The 25,483-nt window shown below is 46.5% G+C and overlaps 1 protein-coding gene across 4 annotated transcripts in view; it reads left to right on the forward strand.

Annotated features, from left to right (window-relative positions):
* The window catches only part of FMNL3 (formin like 3), a 60,307-nt gene that overhangs the window by 7,771 nt on the left and 27,053 nt on the right, over positions 1–25,483 (forward strand). The gene's annotated exons all lie outside the window — the stretch shown is intronic.

Genomic DNA, 25,483 nt, shown 5'->3' on the forward strand with positions numbered 1-25,483 from the left:
GCAGTTTCCCCCCCCCTTTACTAATATGCATACTCTTCTCAGTTTATAAAGTACTTTGAGGTACTTGAAGGGTGTTCTAAACAATGTTCAGAACCACGAGGGGATATCAGAATTATTTACGTGACAAATTTTGCAAGTAGAGGAAGGATTTAGGCTGTTGTATGCTCGTGATAGTTCAATTCTTGTCCTCATCTCTTTCCTCGTTCCCTCCCCATCTCATTTACCACCTTCTCACCCTCACCCGGGTTATTGACAGAGCTGGATGGGCTGGTGGTCCTGTCTCTGGGTCCCTAAAAACATTAACGGGGAAGGAATATACTCTCTTCTTGCCCTGCTTGCTCATTTCTACTTAGATCTGGACTAGAGAGTGTCACAGCCCTCCTCCAATTGCTCATGCCATCTCTAAGTAAGAGCTGGGCATGAGCCTTGTGTTTGGGTACTTTTGGAGATGGTTATCTTGTTTTAAGGACTAGCTACAGTTTAGAGCAGAGTTAGTTTCCGCTCAGTTTTTACCAGCTTCCTTGCAGGGAGCTGGAGAGCCAGTCCCTAGATCTTCCCAGTATTTCCCGTGAAACCTTAAAAAAAATATGTCCTGGAAGGAAGTAGCTGGTTTGAGACTCTTGCAGGCTTAGGATGTTTTGAAAGAAAAAACATCAGTTTTGGAATCAGAAGACTTGGGTTCTGGTCCAGCTTGATACCCTTTTTTTTTCTTTTCCCCCAGCTGATGACCTTAGGCAAAGTCTATAACTTTTCTGAGCCAATTTCATCCTTATGAAATTGGTGATGATCATACCTACTTTACAGGGTTTTGAAGATGTTTAAAGTAGACAACATAATGAAAATAGTTTATAATCTATAAAGGTTCTACAATTAAATGTTTGTGGCATATACATTACCCAGTATATACCACCCCTATTCCCATCAGTTAAAGTGGTTTTCAGCTGGGGGAGGTACTGTCCCAGAAGGGAGCTTTTTTGGCAAGTGAGGATGTTTTGGTTATCACACTGACTTGGAGTGGGGAGGGGCGAGTTACTTCTGACATTTAGTGCCCGAGGGCTGGGGATGTTAACCATCCTACAGCATTTGGGTCAGTCCCACACAGTAAAGAATGATCTTACCCAACATGCTGATAGCGCTTCTGCTGAGAATTATCTTCTACTAATCTGTACCTCTGTTGTCTTTTTTTGGGGGGGGGGGATAACTCTGTTTTTTTGGTTTTTTAAAAATGTATTTACTTATTTATTTTTGGCTGCATTGGGTCTTCGTTGCTGCGTGCGGGCTTTCTCTAGTTGCGGCGAGCAGGGGCTACTCTTTGTTGCAGTGCGCGGGCTTCTCATTGCAGTGGCTTCTCTTGTTGTGGAGCACAGGCTCTAGGCGTGCAGGCTTCAGTAGTTGTGGCACGCGGGCTCAGTAGTTGTGGCGCACGGGCTTAGTTGCTCCGTGGCATGTGGGATCTTCCCAGACCAGGGCTCAAACCCGTGTCCCCTGCATTGGCAGGCGGACTCTTAACCACTGCGCCACCAGGGAAGTCAGGTGTTTCGTTTTTTTTTTTTTTAATTTTTATTGGAGTATAGTTGATTTACAATGTTGTGTTAGTTTCTACTGTACAGCAAGGTGAGTCAGCTATACGTATACATATATCCCTCTTTTTGGGATTTTCTTTTTTTATAAATGTATTTATTTTATTTATTTATTTTTGGCTGCGTTGGTTCTTTGTTGCTGTGTGCAGGCTTTCTCTAGTAGCGACAAGTGGGGGCTACTCTTTGTCGCGATGCACGGCCTTCTCATTGCAGTGGCTTCTCTTGTTGTGGAGCATGGGCTCTAGGCACGTGGGCTCAGTAGTTGTGGCTTGCAGGCTCTAGAGCACAGGCTCAGTAGTTGTGGTGCACGGGCTTAGCTGCTCCGCGGCATGTGGGATCTTCCCAGACCAGGGCTCGAACCCATGTCCCCTGCATTGGCACGTGGGTTCTTAACCACTGCGCCACCAGGGAAGTCCCTGGATTTTCTTCTGTACCTCCGTTGTCTTGTGTCCCAGTTGGGGATGAAGCTTTAAGAGCAGTAAAAGTAAAGGCAGAATAACAGTTTTTGGTGCTTTCTTGGTTTTCCCATTTCCTATTACACCTTCAAGCAAGAGGTGGACATCCATCTTTTTATTACCTCTGTCTGTAGGTTTAAGGACTGATTCCCTGGTTCCTTCTGTACTGTGGGCTTTACCCTAAAACTTGTCAAGGAGCAGTTTGGGGTATACATACTTCACTGCTGACCTTTACTAACCCCATTAGCTCCTCAAGCCAGGGTAAACGTTCTTTTAGGTTGGGAATATGTTTGAGAGCTTTTTGAACAGTGCTTCTGGATCTTTTGAGTAAAAGACTCTTTTGAAAATCTGATTAAACTTGCGACCCCTAATTCTGTGCACACATACAGTCCTTTGGGGGTTTAAAACCCATTCTTGGATCTGCTAGGGAATCCCTGACTTTGAGCCTAGAGGAATGGGAAGGGAGAGCTGGGCGAGGAGAAGCCACTGCAAGAGCTCCTTGACACAAACAGTACTCAATATTTTTGTAAGGGGAATGGAGCCCTTACAAAAGGGATATCAGTTCAGATAAAATAATGCCTCTGCTGGTGGTTCCAAAAAAGAGAGCTTGTTGAAACTTGGTTGACTGTCATTCAGAGGGAGATACTCTGGCCCTTGGACATCTTAATTTAACTTAAAAAAAATTTTAATTTAATTTATTTTTTATACAGCAGCTTCTTATTAGTTATCTATTTTATACATATTGGTGTATATATGTTAATCCTAATCTCCCAATTCATCCCCCCCACCCCGCCCCGCTTCCCCCCTTGGTGTCCATACGTTTGTTCTCTACATCTGTGTCTCTATTTCTGCATTGCAAACCAGTTCATCTGTACCATTTTTCTATATTCCCCATATATGCGTTAATATACGATATTTGTTTTTCTGTTTCTGACTTACTTCACTCTGTATGACAGTCTCTAGATCCATCCACATTTCTACAAATGAGCCAATTTCGTTCCTTTTTATGGCTGAGTAATGTTCCATTGTATATATGTACCACATCTTCTTTATCCATTCGTCTGTCAACAGGCATTTAGGTTGCTTCCATGACCTGGCTATTGTAAACAGTGCTGCAGTGAACATTGGGGTGCATGTGTCTTTTTGAATTATGGTTTTCTCTGGGTATATGCCCAGTAAGTGGGATTGCTGGGTCATACGGTAATTCCAGTTTTAGTTTTTTAAGGAACCTCCATACTGTTCTCCATAGTGGCTGTATCAATTTGCATTCCCACCAACAGTGCAAGAAGGTTCCCTTTTCTCCACACCCTCTCTAGCATTTGTTGTTTGTAGATTTTCTGATGATGCCTTAATTTAACTTTGACTAAGGATACTTTGTGGTGAGGTCTTCCCCTTTGAGCCAGACCCTCAACCTCCAGGAACATCCAGGTAGGGATGACAGGATGTACTTTGACAAGCCAGGGGAACCAGTGGCATCCTTGCAGTGAAGCCCAAAAGTTAGGTCATATCCTATGTTTTGAGGTACTGTCTGCCCGAAGCCACAACTCTCTCCAGCAGGCCTAAGGTCTCTGGGAAAATCCAGGCAGTTGTGGCTTCCCAGGGTGTGCCTTAAAGAGGACTTTGACATCCAGTCTCTAGCAGTTACTTCTATGCTTAAATCCTTTTGCTTTCTACCTTACAAACAAACAAACAGACAAAAATTACCTATACTTTTTTTGACTGCTCAGAATATTTCATACCAAAATTTTTGAAGAAAAATTCAGATCTTTTGGGGGCTTTATTATGAAAAGTAGTTTTTTTCAGAACAACATTAAAAATGTTTTTTTTTTCTGGGTGGAGTCTCCCATCTCATCCTTATAGGAATGGCTCAGTGTCTGGTCTCCACCAAATGCCTAGATTTAACTTGTATAGGTTAAGGAAAGAGAATTCAACATTTGTCGGGTATATGCCACATGCTTTTACATGTATTATCTCATTAAGCTTGACAACAATACTGTAAGGCAGTTATTTCACTTCTTTTTTTATTAATTTTTATTGGAGTATAGTTGCTTTACAGTGTTGTGTTTCTGCTGTACAGCAAAGTGAATCAGTTATACATATACATATATCCCCTGTCTTTTAGATTTTTGATTTTTTTTTTTTTTTTTTTTTGCGGTACACGGGCCTCTCACCTTTGTGGCCTCTCCCCCTGCAGAGCAGAGGCTCCGGACGCGCAGGCTCAGCGGCCATGGCTCAGGGGCCATGGCTCAGGGGCCATGGCTCAGGGGCCCAGCGGCTCAGGGGCCCAGCTGCTCCGCGGCATGTGGGATCGTCCCGGTCTGGGGCACGAACCCATGTCCCCTGCATCGGCAGGCGGACTCTCAACCACTGCGCCACCAGGGAAGCCCTTCCTTCTCATTTTGGTAACCACAGAGCATTGAGTAGAGTTTCTTGTGCTATACAGTAGGTTCTCATTAGTTATCTATTTTATACGTACTAGTGTATATATGTAAATCCCAATCTCCCAATTCATCCCACTCCCCCTTCCCCCCTTGGTATGCATAAGTTTGTTTTCTATATCTGTGTCTCTGTTTCTGCTTTGCAATTGTTCATATGTACCATTTTTCTAGATTCCACATATAAGCGGTATTATACGATATTTTTCTCTTTCTGACTTATTTCGCTCTGTATGACAGTCTCTAGGTCTATTCACATCTCTTCAAATGGCACTATTTCGTTCCTTTCTATGGCTGAGAAGTATTCCATTGTATATATGTACCACATCTTCTTTATCCATTCCTCCGTTGATGGACATTTAGGGTGTTTCCATGCCTTGGCTATTGTAAATAGTGCTGCAATGAACATTGGGGTGCATGTATCTTTTTGAATATGGTTTTTATTTCCGTTTTACAGGTGATAAAAACAGGGCTCAGAGGGGTTAAGTAACCTTGAGAAAGTCTCAGCTTAGATGTCACTTGGAGAGGCCTTAAGTAAAAATTTTTGGTTCGATTTTTCGTTAATGCTAAAAGGACTGCTAGAAATACAACTTTTTTTTTTTTTAGCTGTGTTGAGTCTTCGTTGCTATGTACAGGCTTTCTCTAGTTGTGGCGAGCGGGGGCTACTCTTCGTTGCAGTGCGTGGGCTTCTCACTGTGGTGGCTTCTTGTTGCGGAGCACGGGCTCTAGGCGTGCGGACTTCAGTAGTTGCAGCTCGCAGGCTTCAGTAGTTGTGGCATGTGGGCTCAGTAGTTGTGGCTCGCAGGCTTAGCTGCTCCGCGGCATGTGGGATCTTCCTGGACCAGGGATCGAACCCATGTCCCCTGCATTGGCAGGTGGATTCTTAACCACTGTGCCACCAGGGAAGTCCACAACTTCTAAAAGATGCTTAATCCTTGATTATATATATATATATTTTAAACTGCCTAGAAAAATTTCTGGAAGAATACAAGTAAATCTAATAACAATGATTACCTCTGAAATGTAGGGAGGGAATCATAATAAGAGGAACAGGAAAGTCAAAGGGAATTTAGCTTTATCTATAATGTTAACATTTCTTACAAGGAGAATGTATTTATATGTCAGTTATATAATTAAAAGTTAAATAAAAAATTCTTAACCTCATTAGAAATCAAGGAAATGAACATTCCAATGCTACACTTTTTTTTTTTTTTTGCGGTACGCAGGCCTCTCACCGCCGCGGCCTCTCCCGCTGCGTAGCACAGGCTCTGGACGCGCAGGCTCAGTGGCCATGGCTCACGGGCCCAGCCGCTCCGCGGCACGTGGGATCTTCCCAGACCGGGGCACGAACCCGTGTCCCCTGCATCGGCAAGCGGACTCCCAACCACTGCGCCACCAGGGAAGCCCAATGATACACTTTTATACTAATCATCTGGGCAAAGTTTTAAAGATTGACAATGTCTATGGTTGTCATTAGTGGTACATTAATACACCATTAGTAGTAGTGTAATTTGGTACAGACATTTTAGAAGATGTTTTATAGGGTCTACCAGTTTCAAATGTGCATACCCTTTAACTTGGTCATCTCACTTCCGGGAAACTGTCCTACAGAACTGTTTATACATGGCATGAAGGTGCATGGAAAGGATCCCCAGGGCTGCATTGTTTAACAGTAAACACCTGGGAGAAACCTGATTGTCCATTTCCTGTCCATATCTGTTTCTTTTCCATTCATCTGGTTACTCCAGGCAAATACTGGGAGTTATCCTTAATTTTTCCTTCTTCCTTCTCCATACTCAGTCTATTACTCTGCCAATTCCATCTTCAAAGTATGTCTCAGATCTACCCATTCTCTCTATCTCTACTGCCACTGCCTCAGTCCAAGCCGATGTCAACTCTGGCTTGTATTACATCCAAACAATTGGCCTCCCAATTTCTTCTACTGCTCCTTTCTCCATCCTCCCAGCCATTCTCCACAAAACAGCCAAATTTAAAATATAAGTCAAATAGCATCATTTTCCTACCTAGAAATCTTTAATGGCTTCCTTTTGCACTAAAAAAAAAAAAGCAAACCCCTGGCCTTGGCCCTTAAGACTGCATTATTTGGCTCCTGCTGTCTTCTGTAACCTTACTGATTGCTGACCTCCACATTAGCCTTCCTTTAGTTCAGGACAAGTTCCTTTCTTGTCTCAGGGCCTTTGCACAAGCTGTTTCCTCTCCTGGAATGCCTTGTCCCTGGATCTTCAAATGGCTCAATCTAGTTTATGCTTCAGGGCTCAGTTTTAGTAATGCCACCTCTCAGAGAGGCCTCTCTTCTTTATTATTCTCTTAGCATCCTATTAACTTCTTTTGTATTATTTTCCATTTTAAAATTACTTGTTTAATTACTTGCTTATTATCTGTCTCCCCAGACTGTTGACTCCATGAGGGTGGAAACTTTCTGTATGCTTATCACTGTCCAGCCGAATACCTGGCACCGGCTAGGCACTCAATAAATGGTTGTGGCTGATGGGAATCTCGAAGATATGTGTGTGTGTGTATGTATAAATATAATCGTCTAAAAAGGGAATTAAAAGAAGAGTATATATAATGCTTTATAAAGCCACATGTTTGTATGTAAATGTTTAGAAAAAAGGCCTGGAACAGTCAATACCAAGCTGTTAGTCCCTGTGGTGACCTACGGAGGGGGATGGATAGGGTTGGGGGCCGAACAGTGACTCCTTTTTTATTCTATAAGCTTTTGAGTTGATTAATTTTTTAACAATATGTACCCATGTATTTGTTCCTCCTTTAAGGGAAAAGGAGGAATAAAAATAGAGGAGGATGACTCAACTTTTATTGCAAAAAAGAAAGCTCCTCTCTCTCACTCTCTGCGCTGACCCAAAAGAAGAGAGCAACAGGGAGAAAGGACACCAGTGAGGTCATTCCCTGCCCTGTACTGAGCTTGGCACTAGTTTTCATAGTAGAAAGAATCCTAAGAGATGCCCTTATGCCCTGAGGCTGTATTTTAAATTCTTAAATGTAGGCCCAACCTTGGTCTCCCAGACACAGCCAAGTTGTATATTTTTAGCCTGTTTCATTTCTAGGCTAGTGAAAGCTGCACCTCCAGCCTCAGTTTAGCAGGTGAAGTCAGCAAAGAGAATAAACAAGCTCTGGGCTTCACTGCAGCTAAGCTTCTCAAAGTTAAGTCAGTTCAGCAGCCCCAACCCCCAAGGAAACTATGTTCTCTAGATTCTTGTCTCCCAGAAATGTGGATAGCTAATCATTTTCACAGCTAATGTTCATTGCATGCTAATGGTATGCCAAGCATCTGGCAAAGCTCTTTATACGCATTATCTCATTTAATCACCATAACTATGAAGTAGTTATAATTATCTCCATTTTATAGATGAGGAAATGGAGGGCCAGGATGGTTAAATAGCTCATCTGGGATCACGCAGCTAGTAGGTGGTGACGTCAGAGTTTGAATCCAAGCAGTTTCACTCCAAAACCCACATCCTTAACCACAATCTCCTTCTCTTTCCAGGGTCACCACCCCACCCCTGCCTTCAGTACGGCTTTGGTGGGGATTGTGTACATTACGGCAGAACACAGGGAAAGTAGAACAAGTCTTCCTTTGCTGAGAGGTGTGGTGGGAAGATTTGGGCTTTGGAGTCAGCCAGACTTGGGTTTGAATCCCAGCTATCCCACTAGGACTTTCACTATTCAACAAGTATTTCCTTTTTTATTTACTGTGTGCCAGTGATAGCACTGGGTATACAGTGGTGAAAAACAAATATCACCTCTGCCTTCATGGAGTTTATGGGAATGCAGATATTAAACAAATAAATGCTTAACTACAAGTTATATGTCCTCGGGAGACAAAGAACAGGTTGTTACGAGAGAGTATAACCAAAGCTTCCCTCTAAATGAAGGCCAGAGGCAGCCTTGGAATCTCTGAGAGACTTTCTACTTTCATTTCATTTTCCTTCCTTTCTTGATTTATTAAGGAAACAGGTCTTAGGTGCCTACTGCATATACAGCACTTTCTCGAGTGCTTTGGAGAATAACAAAGAAATAGAAGATAATGCAAGTTGGAGAGACAAAATAGAACTGTACTTTGAACAACTAGAGAATTAAAACAAGTGCGTGTCCTCAGATTATCCGTGAGGCTCCCTATGTGCCTCAGTTATTTTATCCATAACATGGGGATATTTGTCTTGCCCAATCACATGTTTTTGTGAAGACCAAGTGAGATCATGAAGTGATGAGGTGCCACACAGCTCCAAGCATAGAAGGACTAGAGGGTTAGGGAAGGATTAGCGTGGCATGGGATTGCTAATCAGGCAGTGCTCTCAGGAAGACATGGACTTTGTCAGGTCTTACAGGGGGGACAGGTGTGGATCAGGAGAGAGGAGACTGAAGGCCAGAGCAATGTGGGAGGGGATTAAAGAGGAAGAATTAGCCAGATATATGAAGGGCAGCCAGGAGCCCCACCTGCTGGGGTAGAGGATCCTCATCTCTTGCCTGGTCCATTGTAGTAGACTCCTTAGTTGTCTCTCTACTGCAGTCTTGCAGACCCAGCTCCACCTTCCTGCCCCCCACCCCCCATTCATCCTTATAGCCATGTGTAAAGATCTGGGTGAGAGGTTTTCTAGGAAGAGAGAGTAAACCTTGGGCTGGGAAAGAACTTTGCACATTTCGAGGAACTGAAGAGATGCCAGATTGGTCAGCAAGGATGCTAAAGAGACATCAGGGAAGGCAGAAGAAAGGTGAGCAGGGCTTAGGTCATGGAACCTTATCAGCCTTGATAAGGAGTTTGGGAAGTGACCGGGCTCCTCAGTCAACTCTGCCCAGCAGAGTGATCGTGCCTTCTGCTCTTTCAGGTTTGACTGGTGTTCAACCCTCCTTCCTACACCCTCCTCAGGCCAGAAAGGGCAGTGCCTCTGCTAGGCTGGCCCCAGTGTTTAGTGTGCCTGTCCATGGTCTGAGCCTATAATTTGGTGGGTTGGCTGGTTACAAAAATAAAAAGTGTGACCTATAACTAAAGCTGAGTGGATTCAGTAAAGAGGGAGCTTTTAATTTGCAGGGGTCCTGGGCTGTATTTAACTGGAGGAGAAATGTGTCTCCTCCCTAAGCGCTGCTGCATTTTCTCCCTTGAGTACCTGCTCTGCAGTGAGTTAGGGTTTTTGGGCCTGGGGGTGAGCTTTAGGGAGATATTTCGAAGGGAATTTAGGGTCCAACAGCAGGTTTGATGGTGCTTCCTGGGAGGTTGGCATTATTCAGTCTTGCCTCTCATATAACCCACTTGGAGGGAAGTAGAGTTTTTAAATGTTTGATTGAGTGATCACTCATTCATTCAACACAAATGTATTGAGTGTTTACTGTGTATTTTAGACATTAGGGATCCCATAGTGAACAAAAGAGACAAAGGGACTTGCCCCACAGAGTTCACGTTTTTGTTGGGGACAACAATAAACACATACTCAGGTCTGTCATAGAATGTTGAGCAGGGATAAGTGCCATGAAGAAAAAGAAGGTAAAGGGGTGGCGAGTAAGAGGGGCACTATTTTAATGAAGTGGCAGTTTGAGGGGTTGAAGTACAGGAGAAAAGTGGAATAGTGAAGACAACTTTCTGTGGACTCTGGACCCCAGCTTCCAAGAGCCCCCCAGGACAGGGGCTCCCTGAGCAGGGCAGGGTTAGGTCCGTGCTCAGCGAGGGGCCTGGCTGCTTCCTAGCCCAGGTGGGCCCAGTAGGAGCCTGTGGTTGCCTCTTTCCGGCTCCGCTGGTCAGAACTGTCTGCAGGGCTGGGCAGGGTGCTGGTTGACTGTAAATAGATACTTGTCTTTCCAGGACTCCTCAAGCCTGGTCCTCTCAAGATTTCCTGAAGTCACCGTGTGTTCTTGGCTAGAGGAGGACTAAGAAATCTGGCCTGGGAAGCTGCAAGGAGTGCAGGGGTTCCTTCTGCCTGTGCCTGCTGCTCGCCAGGCCTTTTTCAGGGGCTTTGGGGCTGTGGATTTGGATTTGAATCCCGGCTCTGCCATTTATTAGCTCTGTGACCTTGGGCCAGTGCTGTAACTTCCTCAAGCCTTGTTTTCTTTATCTATATAATCAGGATAGGAATACGTGACTTCTAGGGATTTGGTGAGCATTGAATAACATATATAGAGGACCCAGGACAGTGTCTGGCATAGTGGGTGCTCAATAAATTTTAAGTTGAAATATTCTAAGACCACTAACCTCTTAAAGTCAGGGGTCTGGTATTAAGGAGCCCAGTGAAAATATTCAAGAAATATGGATTATTATTGATGGGTAAGAGACTGGTTCTGTGTACCTCAAAGTTGTGAAATCACTGAATTGCACACCACATATTAGTCACCTGGCTTTCCTACTCCATGTTGGCCTTGTCATGGCCTCTGCACGGGCCTTAGGATCTCCAGGAACTAACGTGGCCCTTGGCCTATCCTTTAGCACATTTCATCTCTAGTACAGCCATGGAAGGATCGGCCTTTAAGAGTCTTCTGGACTGGGGAACTTACCAAGGCCAGAGTAGCCAGCATAGGGCTACCGAGGTCCAGACCTCTGCCCCTGGGACTGTATTGAACGCTGGGATGGTGGTGGCCACTGTTATGTGGGTTCATTTGCAGATTGAAGGGATCACAGACTCCCCCTCAAAACCAGCCTCAGAGTGAGACCCAGACAATGTTCTAGAATTGATGGACGAAAGATAGCTAAGTGGGAAGGAGCATCTTAGTTTGAACCTTCTGTGTCCAGAGTATGCTTGGGCCCCTTACTTTGCACAGACTTCTTGCTAATGGTTGTGGTTATTTTGTTTTTACTTGCCGCTCAGCAGAATCAGCATCACACAAACACTCGTTATCCTCAGGCCCTTGGCAGTCAGGGCACTTGGTGAGTCCCTTGTAAAGTGCTCACGTCTACAGATTATTTTCTGATGTATCTGGCATGAGTTCCAGACTGACAGTGCAATAGCAACTATCAATTGCTCCCTTTGGGCTTGACTAATTACTGCTGGCATCGTATGTAAGGAATTAAGAATTTCTTATGCTTTTACGGGGCAGCAGGGCCTGGTGAGCTCCCAAAGCGTTTATCTGTCATTTCCCCAGAATACCCTTGTTAAAAGTTGTGAGCGAAACCTCAGGAATTGAAGGGTAGCCAGCCAGACAGTATTGGGTGGCATTTGGCTTCTCAGTTGATTCCCTCTAAGAATTGTGAAGAAACCATCTAGTACTTGTTGCCTACAGATGCCTGTAGGGAAATGTCAAATGGTGTCATAATGTTGTAAAAGCACTACTAGCTGCTTCTGACTGTCTTGGAGGTGAGAGGGCAGAGAGGTTATTCCAGCCTTATTCTATGGCTAGGTGAAAATTTACTCAGGACTCTGGAGGGCCTCTGGAGGCTGCGAACTGAGAATGGCGCAGGTGTCATCTTCCTCGCCTGGAGACAAGGAAGGGAGAGGGATGCAGTACTAGCCCTCAGAGACTCCCGAGTGCAGCACGGTGTTCATCCGCTCAGCAAGCACTTACTGAGCACTTAGGATTGTGTGAAGTGCCAGAGAAATAAAGATGACTGAGACAGTGTCTGCCCCTAGGAGTTCAGTCTGGAGGGGAAGACAAACACATTAAACATCTAATTGCAGTCTTCAGCTTGGGAAGCACAATGGTATAGACATGCAGGAGCATCTGGGGAGCACAGGGAGGGGCTTGGGGAATACTGCCTGTAGGAGGAAATCTCTGCTGGCTAAAGGGATAATTAGGAGTTGGAGAGAAGTGTGGAAGAGAAAGCAGGTAGAGTGGCGGCATCAGGGTGAGGCAGAGTGATGTATTCAGAGAATCCTCCCGCTGCTGCGCGGGGCTCTTGGAGTGTAAGGTGTAAGGCAGACAGTGGTGGCGGGGTGGGGATGGCTCGAGTAGTAAGGAGGGCTTTGAATGCCATGCGGATGGACCATACTTCATGCTTTTTGTTGGAGAGTGTCATGGTCAGATTTTGAGGTGTGAGTGGGTCATTGTGGCAGCCATGGGAAGGGAATCAGAACTGGAGGTGGGCAGCCGAGTGGGAGGCCTTCTAGTGTGGTGATGATGATGGGAGCCTGAACCAGAGCTGGTTTGCATGGTGGAGATGATAGGACAGACTCAATAAATAGTTTAAAAGATTAAGTTTGGGGACTCAGTGATGGATTAGATTTGACATTGGAAAGGTAGAGATAAGGGAAAAGGGAGGAATTCAGGATGATACCCAGATTTCTAGTTTGAGATGGAAATGCATATTTGAGAGTCATTGGTGTCTACTGGTCAAATAAAATTTGGGGTCAAAACATTCTCATGCCTCTCTCTATATTCCCACAGACAGCACAGATCTTCAGGGACTGGGAGGGAAAACTCCTGAGACTTATGCAAGGTCACAAGGAGAGAAACAGTTGTTGAGAAGAGTAGTTAGCTGAGGGGGCCGAAAACAGAGATTTGTGGTAGATCAAACCTCAGGTTTGCAGACGGCAGGTTTAACCTGCAGAAGTTGGGAGACAACGGGGAGGTGAGGGACTTGAGATAAGGCGGAACACGAAAAACAATTTTCTTTGCAAAATCTCATCCCAAAGTTTAGAGGAATTGTCCCAGATCACTCAGCAGAGCACCTTAGTTAGTCGGTGCCTCAATTCTGTCCCCCCAAATTCTGGTCCCAGCTTTCCTGTGAATCCTCTGGGTGGCTGTTGGTGTTTTCAGTCTTACCTTTCGGAGGGGCGTGTGTGCAACTGCTCTAACCTAGAGAATTAATAAGCGTGTAAATATATTTAACCTATACTCTTCAGCTACATGTATATACTCTCTCTTTTATGCATTTTAAAGTACTGTGAAATTATATTTTATGTATGTGCTTAGAAGCTATCTTTGAGTCACCTGCAACTCTTTGGAGTAGCTCATCCAAGTTACCATTTATAGAGCCCTTCTCCTGGGCTAGGCACTATTCAAACTCCTTTTCATTCTTTCGTCCCTTCACTTAATTCTTATAGGAGGTAGAGATTGTGATTCACATTTTATAGATGAAGAAACTGAGATTCAGAGAAGGCTAGTAACTTTCCCACTGTCTCATGAAAAGTACCAGGATTCAAATCTAGGTCCTCTCTGTTCCAAAGCCCATGCTGTTATTTATAGCTCTCTGAATGTTTAAAATGCCATTCAGGTATGAGGGAATTGTCACCTTGTGGTGTCCAAGAGGGGAGTTCCCTTGTCTTTTTGCTCTGCATGGTGTCCTTCTTACTCTGAGACAGAAACCTTCAACTTCAGGTGTTTGGCACACATACCTCGTTCAGCTAGTTTCACCCAGTCTTGCTGGACAGGGAGGCACCATTTAATGATCAACCAAAGCCGGTCAGACCAATACAGATGGACCTTCCCAAGTTAGAAATGGAGATTTGATTTCTTTGTAAGGAGATGGCAGGGTATGGTGGAAAAAGCCATGTCCTGGCAAAAGTTCTGTTGGAGGCCACATATCTGGGTTTGAATCTGGGTTCTGCCACTTTCTGTATGACTTTGAGCCAGTTGGTCTCAGATTCTTAATTCTCTCACCAGTTAAGCAGGCATAATACCACTTACCTCCACTGGTTATTAGGAACAGTAAGTGAGATTTTGTGAGAAAAGTGCCTGGCATATAAGAGACGCTCAGTAATGTTTTCCTCCCCATCTGTGGCCCCAAGTGAATATGGCACCTAGGACACCAGACATTGAGAGAAGCAGACAAGATTCAGGGTCTCTCTGGGGTGGGAACTCCCAGAAGGCTACTTCCAAAGAGGTGTTTTTCTAGCTGGACAATCAAATGAGATGTAAAAAAGGGGCACTCAAAGATGGGGTAGGGTGTGGGCAGTCATAACCTCTGTGTCAAGCTCTGGCCTTTAAAGTCATGAGGAGGGACAATGTTGGGAGGGTGGCTTGTGGATCAAGAGCAGACTGGGGTCTTTACGATTCCTCCCCAAAGAGCAGAGGAGCACTGAGGCACTGAGATGCACCTCCATTTGAGAGCAATTGAAAAAGCAAGGAGAGACAAAGGACTTGTAGTGCCTCTCCCCAGCTGATATGACTGGTGACAGATGTGAGCTCATGCTGGGGCATAAAGCAGGAGTCGTGCCCCTCCCACGTGTAGTCTGGATGTAGGAAGGGATTCATTAAGTTTTATGTTTTGATAATAAGCTCCTGGATTTATGAGACGCCTAGAAAGCCCAAGCCAGGCCCCCAGCTGGTACACTGGGTGAGATGGAGTGCTGCCCCCAGCTGGCCTCTGCCATCCACACAGGCAGCTCACAGCACCTATTAAGCTTTTTCTGTGTGTCAGACATCCTTGTCTAGGAACAGGTGTGGTCAAGGAAAGTCCATGCCCTCACAAAGCTTACAGTCTAGTTCAGGAAGTAATACAGAATGTGAGTAGTAATATGAGAGTGCAGTAATTTTTTGTGTGAAATCTTATAATTAAAAGATCTAGCATAGTGCTTGGCCCAGAGTAGACGTTTATAGGCCATAGTTTTCCCTTTTTTGGTAAATATACAAGAGTTATCGCAAGGCAAAATAGGACTTCCAGTTGGCACAGTGTATGATGCCTAGAAGACACCAGTATTTGGTATTGAAGGAATGATTGAATATAATTGTGGATGGGAAGCAAGGGCAGGAAGCCCCACAGAAGTTCAGGGGAAGGAGTGTGCAGAGGTCTGGGTTGTTTGGAGGGGGCTTCATGAGGAACGTTGATCGTATTGATCCTGAAGGATGCATGCAATTTGAAAAGGTTCAGAGAAGGGCTAAAACAATTGGTTGTCTCAGAAGAGGCATTGTATGGGAATACAAACTCAGGGTCAGACCTGGATTCACATCTCAGCTCTGTTGCGTACTGGCTGTGTGACCCTGGGCAAGTTCCACGGCCTGCCTTTCGAAGCCTTTGTTTCCTCACCTGTAAAATAGGAATGATGTTAGTCCCAACTTCATAGGGTTCTTGTGAGAATTAAATGAGATAATCGTATAAAGTTCTTCTTTTTTTAAAATATTTATTTATTTTGGGGCTGCATCAGGTCTTAGTTGTGGCATGTCGGATCTTTTGTTACGACGCGTGGGCTCTTGATGGCAGTTCAAGGGCTTCTCTCTAGTTGTGGCACGCAGCCTCATTAGTTGTGGTGTGAGGGCTCTCTAGTTGTGGCACGAGGGCTCAGTAGCCCCGCAGCATGTGGGATCTTAGTTCCCTGACCAGCGTCCCCTGCATTGCAAGATGGATTCTTAACCACTGGACCACCAGGGATGTCCCTCATACAGAGTTCTTATCAAAGTTTTGTCAATAAATGTTAGCTTTTGTCATTATTTTATCATTTTAATAGTAGTATCATTATTATCCTACTCATGCCTACCTACTTACCTTAGTTCCCTAGACCTTGTGTCATCTGGCTGTTCCCTGCCTGCTGTAATATCCTCATATATACTTTTATTCCATTATTGTAAATCAGGGACTCCCAGACTTTTTATGGCGTTTTGTGTGTCTGTGTACTTTCAATTGCTGTGTCCTTGCCTAGCATATCACCATCTTCCCCTGCTTCATTGCTTTTCCTGCCTTCCTCCTGCTTGATGTTTTAAGACTAAATCCTATAGCATTTCTTCCAGGAAGCCTTACTCGACTCCTCTATTAGATTTTGCATCCTCGGGATCCTACGGTGCCACGTGCACCTGTTTCACAGCTGTGCTGTGTGCACTCATCCCTGGTTTGCTTGTCTACCTTGCCCTCTGGATATAAACTTCCTGAATGTAAGGATCCTGTCCTATTTATTTTTATATCCCCAGCTCCTAGCTTAGTGATTGGCATGTTATTTTCCAGCTAATTGTTGAATAAGAAATCCAAACCCCACCCCCCTCAAAAAGCATAGCTAGCTTTATGTGTAACGTTTACTACCTACTTCTGACTTAAATGCTTTACATATATTAACTTTAATCATCATAGCAACCCTATGAAGTAAGTATTATTTCTACCTCCATTTTATAGATGAGGAAACTGGGGTTCATAGAGATTAAATAAGTCTCCCAAGGCCACACTAGTAAGTGGTGGAACCGAGATTCGTACCAGGGCAGTGTGGCTCCTCATTCTGTGCTTTAACCACTCTGAGATTTGTGATAGGATATTTATTGAACACCCAAGAAAAGGTGAAGAGACATTAGCTATAAATTACAACTCCATGAACATATTTTAAAGGCGTTAGTAAATGTGTGGAGACGCTGTTAGGGGGCGAGTGTAGACCTTACCAGTCTTCACTTATGAAAGATTTGCTAGAGAAGGTGGGATTTCACCCGTTGTGAATTGGATGAGGCGCATGGCTGGCAATTGGGAAGGAGATGATCTCTGAGGACAATGTAGAATAGAAATCTTAGGGTCAGGAAAAAGAGGAGTATATGTATGGGGAAATTCAATTTGCCCAAACTTTATTGAGCACCTACTACAGTGATAAACAAGCTGGTGATGATGGTGCCTGTGCTCAGGAGCTTGTGGGCTAGCGGGCTTTAAGATGAGTCTGGTTAGAAGATGAGTCAGGGGAGTGTCTTAGATTTATGGTGTGAACTGAAGGACAGAGTTGAAACTCAGAATGAGAAGTGGGAGTTTGCTGAGGGAGAAGCAGCATTAAGGAAAGTGACTTGGGCTGTAGCACATTAGGCAGATTATAGGAGAGGGACCAGAAATAGCAAGGACAATTGTAAGAATTTGGATAATCCCCTCCAGAAATAACCAGGGACTGAACCAGAGACTTGGTGATGGGAGAGGTAGTAGCAGGATCAATCAGTTATTTATTAAGCACCTGCTCATGATTCACAGAAGGATAAGGCATGACCCCTACCCTCCAGGAGTTCATGTTCTAATTGTAAATAAAGGAAATACACTCATGGAAAGACACTATATGACTTCATTCAGTTTGTGTTAAGATCCATGGTATCAGTGAACAGCTATTTTTTTCCTCTTTGCTTCACTCATCTGGACTTCATTTCCAAGGTCACCTCATGGTCCAGAATAGCTGCTGAAGTTCTAGCCATTACCTCTGCATTCCAACCAGCTGGACAGAGGAAGGAGAAAAGAAGGGTATACTCCCTCCCTTTAATGATACTTCTCAGAAGTTGTACACACTACTTCTACTTGCATCCTACATGGTCACATAGCCACACCTGAATGCTAGGGAAGATGAGAAATATATTAATTCTTTTAATTTTTTAAATTTATTTTTTAAGTTCAAGTATAGTTGATTTACAATGTTGTGTTAATTTCTGCTGTACAGCAAAGTGACTCAGTTATACACATATATACATTCTTTTTTATATTATTTTCCATTATGGTTTATCCCAGGATATTGAGTATAGTTCCCTGTGCTATACAATAGGACCTTGTTGTTTATAGAAATATATTAATTCTGGGTTGCTAAGTGCTCAGCTGAACATTGGAGGTTCATTAATAAGGAAGGTGAGAGGAGGTTGGGGATAACAAGCAGGTCTCTGCCATATCATTCTTCACATATGATTATGCTTTGGAGCTCAGAAGAGGGATTGAGCTGTGTTGGGTAGTCACAGAGTTGGATTTTGAGTCAGGTAGTAATAGGTAGGGATTCAGAAGATTGGGGAAACGTCAGTTATAAGCAAATCCTATGGCAAGAGTGGCTGTTCTGAGAGAGAGTCCAGGAGAGAATGAGCTGGTCAGAGATGCTGGGGCCAACCCAGGGAGAATCTTACCTGTGAAGCTCTTTCTTATTTAAGATGCTAAGAACAGTAGACCAAGGAGTTTAGGTTTTCTTGTGTAAATGGTAAGGAGTCAGAGAAGATTTCTGAACTGAAAAGAAACATGATTTATCTTATGTGCTAGGAAATTTAGAAATTTCATCCACATGCAGGTTGGAAGTAGGGATGCCAGCTAGAAGGTTATCCCAGAAGGTCAGGAGTGAACAAGGGCCTATCCGATGGTGGCAGTGGGAATGGAAGGGAAGGGAAGGTATGGATGAGAGACCCTGGGAAGGACACGCCCTGGGTCCTAGTGGTAATGCGCTGTGGTCTGAGGAGAGAGAAGAAGATGCCTTTTGTAGGATGTTACCCCAGAAACGTTGTGTCCTCTGTGAGGTAGCGCTGCCTATTAGGTCTCTCCTGGCGGGAGGGCAGAATGTCATGAAGAGAAGGGTTGACCTTGGTTGGCTACCGGGATAATGTGAGGCTCTGCCCCAAGACTCCTTAGCTTTGGAAAGCCAGCTGCCCCCAGCAGAATAGTTTCCATTCTGCGTAACTGGGGACTGTGTGAGTCTGGCTAACCGCGAGGAGGGGCTGAGGAGCCAGCAGATAGATCAAGTTGCTGTGGCAGTGACTTTTCAAGCTGGGGCTTGGGGCCCCTAGCTAACAAAAGTCCTTCTATCCGAGGCTGTGTGCTTCTTGACTGAGTAGGCCAGAAAGGTGTCCTTAGCCAGGGCCAGGTTACCTGCCAAGGTTACCTGATGTCAGGTATGAGGCCGACAGTGTGGCAGAGGGTAGAGCTGGGGGGCTTTGCCGGCACTGGGGTCATGGCCAACTTCCCGTGCCGGCTCAGGATCCAACGCGGGAGTGTTCCAGGGTGAAGAAGAGGCCTCGGGGGGTATAGTTGTATTTGGATAAAGCCACCTCTTTGTTTGATTGTTGCTGGCCTTCTAGGACCTCTCCTTTACCCGACTTCCCTGGTGTGAGTTGCAGAGCTCAGCCTGAGACATCTGGCGAATCCATCTCTTTTTCCTCCAGGCTGCTCAGGGACTTGGCCCGTAACTGCTCAACAAGTCATTTCTGGTTATAGAGTCATCAGTGACCACAGAAGCACGTTCTCCAGACAGGGCTCTGAAAGCTGGCTTTTCCCTGGCAGCTTGTCCCCAAAGTGATAGCTTCAAGTAAACAAAACCAGAAAGCCAGACCTAAGCCATTACAGAGACTTAAGTCAAGGAGCACCCACCCATAAGTCTAGTAGGGTAGCTTAGGCCTTGAGGAAACCGTGTGTGTGGCTAGAGCTGTGTCACACCCATGAGCCCCTGTGCATGGGGCTGCAGATGGAGGGAGGTGAGGAGGGAGGGGCAGCTGTACCATTGAGGCTATGGGGTTTGGTAGCACCAGGGCAGGAAGCCTCGAGTCCAGGGAGGTGACTGCTGCTGTCCACCCCTTCCTATTCTTGAAGTGTTCATCCCACTCCATCACGGGCAGGGCTACCTCTTCCTCCAGCCAAGTGTCATGAACTGTTCTTGTGATTTCCTTTCTGCTGCAGGATATAGTTCTTCTCCCAGAGCCTTTCCCAGTTGGCTCAGGCTCATTCCAGACTGTCTCAAGTTATCTTCTCCAAACCTGAGCTCTGAAAAGAAGGATGGGAGGGAGGCAGGCAAGGAGAGCCATCCTGAGCTTCGTCTCCCAGGTTGGCAGCAAAGCCAGGCTTGGGCTCGGTCTGTGGGAGCTGCAGTGAGACCTGGCCACCGACCTGGTCTGCTTCCTACCCTGCATTACTCCCGCCAGTCACGGGGCTGGGGGAAGGTGTGGGTGTTTGCAGGGACTGCTGTGCTTCCCATGTCTGGACCTTCTTAATTTTCGCTCTTGGACCTTTGACCAAATTCTCTGATTTTTTTGGTTTCCTTTTGCCAGGATTGTACTTCTGGGGGGCAGTTAGGAGGAGCTGTGCTGAAACAACGAGATAAACAAACAGTGACGCAGAGGCGGCAGCAGCGTAAGCAACAGGCTGGGCCTGCCGTCTGGGCCGGCTGGGTGGAGGAGGACTCCCGCCCTGCACACTGGCCAGCTGGCTTGTGTTAAAGCGTTGGCTGAAAATAACTCTCATTGTCTGGGAGCTGCTACTGCGCAGGGCTGGCAGGTCTGGCTGTGGCCGCCAAGGGGGCCGAGGCAGCAGGGGCCGGTACCTCCCACCTCCTTGGGCTCTTGCCCTTTGGGAGCAGTGCCCAGCTGGCCACAGCTGCGTCTACTGCCCACCAGGAGAGACACGTGGAGAGTAGGCCGGGCCACTCCTAACACTCTGTCCTTTTGGTGGCTGGGCATGGCCCTTTGTGCCCAGTGTTGCCTGTTTCGCCATTGACTTGGGGGCATGAGATGTGAGGGGATCCTGGCAGGAACACAGGGCGGGAACGCAGGGCTCCAGCTGCTCCTACAGCAGTCTCCTGGACTCCCAAACCTGGGACCTCACTGCATTCTCCTCTGCCATCTGTATAATGGGCTGATCTGTGGATGCCCGAGAGGCTTTGCTGGCTGCTGTGACCCGGAGCTGGGGCTCAGCAGCATGTAGTGCCCGGGACAGTGCCTCATTTCATCTCTGGGGAAGTTCTAGACTCAGCTTCTCAGGGCTCCCCACCCCTGTGGGCTGAGCCTGGCGGCTGGGGCTGCCACACTGGGGAGAAGTGGCCAGCCGTAGGGGACTTGGTGGGGAGGAGGTTCTGAGAGGGAAGACATCAAGAAAACCACCAGCTCGCATTCTGTATTTGCTCAAAATAGACAGCCCTCGCCTGCCTTCCCTCAAGCCTCCAGAATCCCCTTCACAGGAAAGTTTCAGACATCTCTCTCCCTCTCCTCAGAGGACCTGTGCCATTTTTGTCTCTGTTCCTGAGATTTATCGTGATTGACTGGGACCAATAGAAGCAGCTGGGAATTTTGGGTGGTTCCTATTTCTGTTTGTTGGGTTTTCCCCAGGCCTGGCCCAAGGAGACTGACAGAGGCAGGGGTGAGTCGCAGCACAGGAGACACAGCTTTGAAGGAAACTCCAACCCTACCGGCATTTCCCTTCCCCTGCAGTGGGAAGGAAACGAGGAGGGGCTAACTGACCTGGGGTGCAGAGCAGGAAAGGGAAAGGAACCTCTGCGACTAGAGCCACCTCCCTCCTCCTCTGCTTCTCTGGGGCCAACAGGAGTCCGGTGGGGTGTAAGGAAGCCTCGCTTGGGGGGACTGGGCCCTTTTGCTCCCGCAGAGCCCAGGAAGGGGTTGGCCCCTGAGCAGGGCACTGTGCCTGGCCGCAAACTGGCAGTAAACCAGAGCGGCCTTGCCGGAGAAGCATCAGATCCACCCCTTTCTGCTTCTTCCTGTTGTAGGTTTTTATTATTAGACTTCTGGCTGGTTCCCTCTGATTTAGGAATTAGTCCCAGAGTTGCTTTCAGTCTGAGTTCCTCTTCCCCCTCTCTTCCCATCTCCCTGGGGTCTCCCTTTCCCTCCCCAAGGATGGTGGTATTTCATTTCCTCCTAGGCTTCGAGGAAACCAGAGAGGGATCAAAGGAGGGGTAAGGGATTGCTCTGTCCCCAGAGTGTGGAGGAGCAGTGCTGAAGGAGGAGGGACAGAGGCAGAGATAGAGGGACAATCCAGGAGCCAGAGGGCAGGTCCTTGGGATGTCAGAACATTACTCAGTGTTTCTAGGAAGAGCGGGCAGGGAACTGTGTGTTCCAGACACATACGGGCCCAAAGTATTTATCATTTAATCCTCATAAAACCCTGTGAAGTCGTGAGATTATCTCCATTTTATGGGTGAGCTCACTGAGGTTCTGTGACTCTGAAGAGCCTGAAGTTGATCGTGGGCTGTCTGATTCCACCTTCAGTGCCCCCTGCTCCGAGACAGCTGAACCTCCTTTCTGTTCAGCAAGGATCTCAGTGAGGAGTTAGCAAGAACTCAGCCCAACTTCTGCCTCAAGAGAGCCTGAGGTCTCTGCGGAACCACGGCAGGAAAATTTCAAGGAAACAAACCTCTGACCGAGACCAGAAGGAATCATGTCAGATTTGCTCCCTGGCTGTCCCCGGAACTCAGGAAGCTGCCCTTCCTCAGGACGTTGAGCCCTGCTGACCTCACGCACGTTTTCTGGTGGAGGCAGAAGCCCCGATTCCCTAGTCTGGCAGGGGGAGAACTGCCAGGCCCTGGTCCTGCCCCCTAGCCAGTGGCTCCCACCCCCCAGTCAGTGATGGGCTTCTTGTGAGTGTTGCAGGCTGGGGAATTCCCCCACCCACCTCCTTCCCCATCACACTTTAGCCCCAAAGGAGCAGAGAAGACCGCCGCCATCACTGTCCAGAAAGTGCCACCCAGAACTCTGGACTGGAGGATGTGGGCCTGTGGTTGGAGCTGATTCATGCATCTGCCACCCATTTCCATACACTGATGTCCCTCTCTCCTGGGCATCTAAATTTTGGCCAGGTCCCTGGGGTTCCTCCTCCATGCTCTTAGGCTAGGGTTCCCAAAGGTGGTGACTCTGCTTCGTCTTTGAAGCCCTGGGGGGACGTTTTCTCACCAGTTCACCTGGTGGGGAAGTCTGAGGCCACAGCAGCTGACAGTGGGTGGCTGAGGGAGGAGGTTGGTGTAGACGGGATGTGATGTCTGTCACAGTAGCGACAAGCTCCCACCCCCGGCCCGGTTGCGTTCTTCCAAGGGAGACAACTGTTTTCTACCTTCACGGCACAGACTTGGGAGAAAGGAGCAGATGACAGTGAAGTCATCTCAGGACGTACACAGAGCCAGAACCAGGCCTGGTCTCACTTGGGCTCAGCTGGCAGCAGCCTGGCCCTGGTTAGGTGGGAGAACTTGCTCTGGGCCACCTTTGATCTTTGGGTCCCTGTTCTGTTATGGCCTTGTGCTCCTGCCCTGTTATCCACAGAAACATGCTGAGATTGGCCCTTAGCAAAGTAATTCCAGAGAGAAACATCTGGGGTTGTATTTGCCCGTCCGGCCATCCCTGCTACATCGGCAGTGGGGAGGATTCGGTTAGCCCCTCTTGCCTGCGAAAGCTCAGGCAGGTTAATAGGGCAGCAGAAACCATGGGGAGAGGTGTGAAGTGGTGGTCTCTTCCCCTTCTTTTCTTCTCTTGACCTCTTTTGTATTCCTGAGTTCTACTTCTAAACACTGAGCAGAGATCCCAACGCTACTTCTTTTTTGAGCCATAGTGACCCTGTTTCCAGCAAGGAGCTGGGCCCAGAGCTCAGAACCGGGACATCTTAACCATAGGTTTACCATCAACTTACTCTCCACTCAGTGCCTGTCACAGGGTTAGACATTATTGGGGGTTGGAGATCGTATGAATAGATACAGTCCTTTAGGAGCTAGATGAGCATACAACTGGCTTAATCGTATGTATGTAAATAAATGCATAATAAATAGATACATGTAACAGAAATAAATGGTGTTTAAGGATTTTCTTTTAGTTTCTTAGAAAATGGAGGCCCCACTCCCAGGATACTCCTGATGCTTTTGGAATGATGCAGGGCCTGTGTGACTCCTTGGGATCCCGGGCACACACGATTCATGTTCCCAGGGATGAGGATGTCAAGGAGTGGGTAGAGGTAAACCAAGTGGTCATGCTTCGTTTACCCGGGAGGTGAGAGCTGAACTTGGAGCAGTAGGTAAAGGAGAGAAAGATGAGAGGAAGGCCTTCCAGGCGGCCTGAGTATGCTAGGGGAAGAGGCCAGATTTGTGGGTAGTCACGTGGGTCATCAGACAGCTCTGATACTTCAGGTAGGAGATCATATCTGATTCAGGAGTTGGGGGTGGGGTGCAGGTGAGCGATCTGCCTTTGGAGGCAAGGGCTGTGACTGCCACCAAGGCAGCCGCCGGACTGGCTAGAGGAGGGCCTTGGCTGGACAGGGGTAAAAAGGGAGGGAAAGGTAGGGCTGCTGGTCTGGGTGGAGCTCACCCATGGATGCCTTGGCTTTTACTCATTTACACTTGTATTCATTTATTCACTCAGCAAACAGTAGTGAACAAAATAAAATGACTCCTGGTCTGTCCTGTACTCTAGGTTAGAGTGTCTCAACGAGGGGTTGGGACACTTTACTGTGTCTTAAATAATTGGGAGCTGTGTCATAAGTAATTGATACTAATAATTAAAGTCCTGAAATTTTGTAAATTATTTCCTTAAAAATTTGAGCAGTTACCTTTATGTTAATGTTATGCTCATTCACTTGTATCCTGATATGAGGGAAAGGGGTAGACTTGTGACATCTGCACAGGCTGTGGGTGGCTCAGGATTCACCCATGGGCACACGTGGTGCAGGAAGCCCGCTCAGCTCTCAGACCGTGGGGGGAAATCGATTGAAGGTTGCCACTTTAGACTGGTAGCTTTCAAACTTTTTTGCCCGGTCCCATGCTAAGAAACACATTTTACAGCGTGGTGTGTGTGTGTGTGTGTGTGTGTGTGTGTGTGTGTGTGTGTGTGTGTGTGTGTGTGTGTGTGTGTGTGTGTGTGTGTGTGTGTGTGTGTGTGTGTGTGTGTGTGTGTACATAACATAAAAAGAAACAAAACTTCATGAAACTTTTATTTATCTATTTTTGGCTGTGTTGGGTCTTCGTTGCTGCACGTGGGACTTTTCTCTAGTTGCGGTGAGCGGGGGCTACTCTTTGTTGCAGTGCGTGGGCTTCTCATTGTGGTGGCTTCTCTTGGAGCATGGCACGCGAGCTTCAGTAGTTGCAGCACTCGGGCTCAGTAGTTGCAGTACGCAGGCCCTAGAGCGCGCAGGCTTCAGTAGTTGTGGCTCGCAGGCTCAGTAGTTGTGGCTCACAGGCTCTACAGCACAGGCTCAGTAGTTGTGGTGCATGAGCTTAGTTGCTCCGTGGCATGTGGGATCTTTCTGGACTGGGGATCGAACCTGCGTCCCCTCCGCTGGCAGGTGGATTCTTAACCACTAGCCACCAGGGAAGTCTGTGAAACATTATTTATACTTCCTACTTGCAATGAATTCTGGTATCTTCAATCCTATTCTATTTTAATCTGTTCATTTTCTTTTTTTAAATTTAATTTTATTTAGAAAAAATTTTTATTGGAGTATAGTTGATTTACAATGTCATGTTAGTTTCAGGTGTACAGCAAAGTGAATCAGTTATAAATACACATATATCCACTCTTTTTTTTTTTAATTCTTTTCCCATATAGGCCATTACAGAGTATTGAGTAGAGTTCCCTGTGCTATACAGCCAGTTCTTACTAGTTATCTATTTTATGTATAGTAGTGTGTATATGTCAGTCCCAATCTCCCAGTTTATCCCTCCACCCCCACCCCCTG

Source organism: Lagenorhynchus albirostris, chromosome 11 (genome assembly GCF_949774975.1).
Source record: "Lagenorhynchus albirostris chromosome 11, mLagAlb1.1, whole genome shotgun sequence".
NCBI lineage: Eukaryota > Metazoa > Chordata > Mammalia > Artiodactyla > Delphinidae > Lagenorhynchus > Lagenorhynchus albirostris.